The sequence below is a fragment of the Poecilia reticulata genome, linkage group LG3, assembly GCF_000633615.1.
Source record: "Poecilia reticulata strain Guanapo linkage group LG3, Guppy_female_1.0+MT, whole genome shotgun sequence".
Classification (NCBI taxonomy): Eukaryota; Metazoa; Chordata; class Actinopteri; order Cyprinodontiformes; family Poeciliidae; genus Poecilia; species Poecilia reticulata.
This window is the reverse complement of record NC_024333.1, coordinates 14,766,912-14,769,250: the sequence shown is the minus strand read 5'-3', so window position 1 is coordinate 14,769,250 and position 2,339 is coordinate 14,766,912. Positions and strand designations below refer to the sequence as shown.

The 2,339-nt window shown below is 40.7% G+C and overlaps 1 protein-coding gene across 7 annotated transcripts in view; it reads right to left on the bottom strand.

Moving 5' to 3' along the window:
- The window catches only part of dok4 (docking protein 4), a 48,500-nt gene that overhangs the window by 27,402 nt on the left and 18,759 nt on the right, over nucleotides 1–2,339 (bottom strand). Inside the window, exons 1-2 of one of the 7 annotated variants that reach the window (XM_017304133.1) lie at nucleotides 2,262–2,339; nucleotides 1,505–1,558 (exon numbers count right to left, since the gene is read on the bottom strand). The exons of 4 other annotated variants lie outside the window; for them this stretch is intronic. The gene's annotated coding sequence lies outside the window, so the exon portion shown is untranslated. The remainder of the gene's footprint in view (nucleotides 1–1,504; nucleotides 1,559–2,261) is intronic. 2 more of the 7 variants (XM_008405019.2, XM_017304134.1) reach the window with 2 other exon arrangements.

The following is a 2,339-nucleotide window of genomic DNA, read 5'->3' as shown; positions in this document are numbered from 1 at the left end:
GGATTTAAGGTGTAAAGTTTACCTTCGACTAAACGCCCCCCAAAGGCATCCCAGCGCCCCCCTTTTGTAAAAATGTCTGCCAGCGCCCCCTGCCGTTCTCTGAACGCCCCCTGGGTTGCGGTACCGCCCACGTTGAGAACCGCTAATCTAGAGTCAATGCACAGCTTCAATTATTACAACTAAAACATAGTGATCAGGCCTGAAACCTGGGAGTAGTGATGGACTCTGACCTAAACCTTCAGAGCCACATAAAGACAATCACAAAGTCGACCTTCTACTACCTGAAGAACTTCTTTAGGATTAGAAGACTTATGTCAAAGTGAGATCTAGAGAAACTCGTCCATGCATTTGTCTTTAGTTGCATTGATTACTGCAACTGCGTCTTCACCAGTCTGACTAACAAATCAAACAGCTGCAGCAGATCCAGAACGCTGCTGCTTGCGTTCTCACTAAAACCAGGAAGATAGAGACATAACACCAGTTTTAAAGTCCCTACACTGGCTCCCTGTAGCTCCAGGAATACACTTTAAAATACTGATGTTAGTTTATAAATCACTGAACGATTTAGCACCACAATACATTAATATCTCCTGTTGTAGTATCAACCTTCCAGATGCCTCAGGTCTTCTGTTTCTGGTCTGCTTTGCATCTCCAGAACCAGAACCAAATGAGGAAAAGCAGCATTCAGCTTCTATGCACCACAAATCTGGAACAACTTCCAGAAAACTGAAACACTGACTTCCTTTAAATCTAAACTAAAAACCCACCTGTTTAGAGTTGTATTTGAAACTTAATCAATTACGAATTTAACAATGGTACTTGACTTAATGTCATGTTTTGATTGCTGATTCTATGTTGCACGACTTTGTGTTTATATCTTTGTTATGATGTAAAGCACTTTGAAATGCCTTGTTGCGGAAATGCCAGAAAATTGTAACACGGGGGGGAAAGAATCCGGATTGTGACTGAGGACGTGGCCCTAAAGCCAACTGGTAGACCACTGAAATATCAAGTGGCCTAGAGTCTCCCAATTAACAATACCCAGGTATGTCTGGCCTAAAATGATGAAACAGAAATAGTATACAAAATATATTTTATTTATACATTCTTTCACAATATTAAAAATGGACTTTATTATTCTAATTTAAAACCCAATAAAGCACACAAACACAGGACAAGACTAAAAGCAATCTGAAACTTAACCAAAAAAACAACTGCAAACCAAATTAGTAGAAACACAAAATAATGTTAAACAAAAACAAAAACCACATTGCCTCAACCCAGTCCTATAAGGCTGTGCCCCATAAACTAATTCATAAAAATAAGGAGATATAAACTGTTCTGGTTCTGCACTGCTTGTGCTACAACTCCAGCTCTAGAAGACGACCTAGTAATTGATTAGCTGAGAGCATCTAAACAGACGCAGCAATCTGTAATACCCAAAGACGACAATAAAGTTTCTGCTGACAATAATAAAACCATGTAAGGTAAGATGAAAAGGTACCTTAATCAGCCAGGTACATTCAGACGCTGCAGTGAGAAACCACTGAAATGCATCCTAAGAAGCAATGAGAAATCACGTCAAACTAGTAGCAACAATATAAAAAGCGACCTGACGTTACAAAGAACTATTTACAAGTGACATCAAAAATCCATTTATCCTACCAGCAGCAGAAATACAAATAAAATGTGATTGATTGATTGATTGATTGATTGAGTTAGAAGACAGATACCTAATTGGTCTCACTTGCTTTAATGCGCAGAGTTTTTTGGTAAAGAGCGTGGTCACGTGGGAGTGGCCTAATTCTTCCACAGCGTCCCCTAGAAATCTTTAACAAATCAGCCCCAACCCATGCTTTGACCGACAATTATGAAATACGGTACACATATACATCTTGACAGTACCGAAAAAATGTCTTTAACTTTGTTTAGTCCTCTCATCAACAACAAATCCAGAAAGTTTGAAAACATTTGCTCTTTATTTTAAAGAGTTAAAGCAGGGGAACCATATATTTTAGATGTCTATAAGGATCCGTTCTCCCTGTAACTGTCATGATCGAGGGTAGACTTCTAACCCACATGCAGAATCAGACCCGGAGACTACTGGTGAGTTACTATTTTTATTAGAAAAGAACAATGAAAAGGTTCTGAAGGTGATCCGTGGGTCTAGGTCTGAGTCACGCCTGGAAGCGGAGAGAACAGGTTAATGGTCTGGCCAGAGGAGGGTAAAGTGCGATGGGTGACCGGGGTTATCGGCTTACGTCGTCTTGAAAGGCTTTCCGACGGGGGAGGGGGCAACGAGCAGTGGGCTGGAGCGGGCAGGCAGGTGAGGCTCTGAG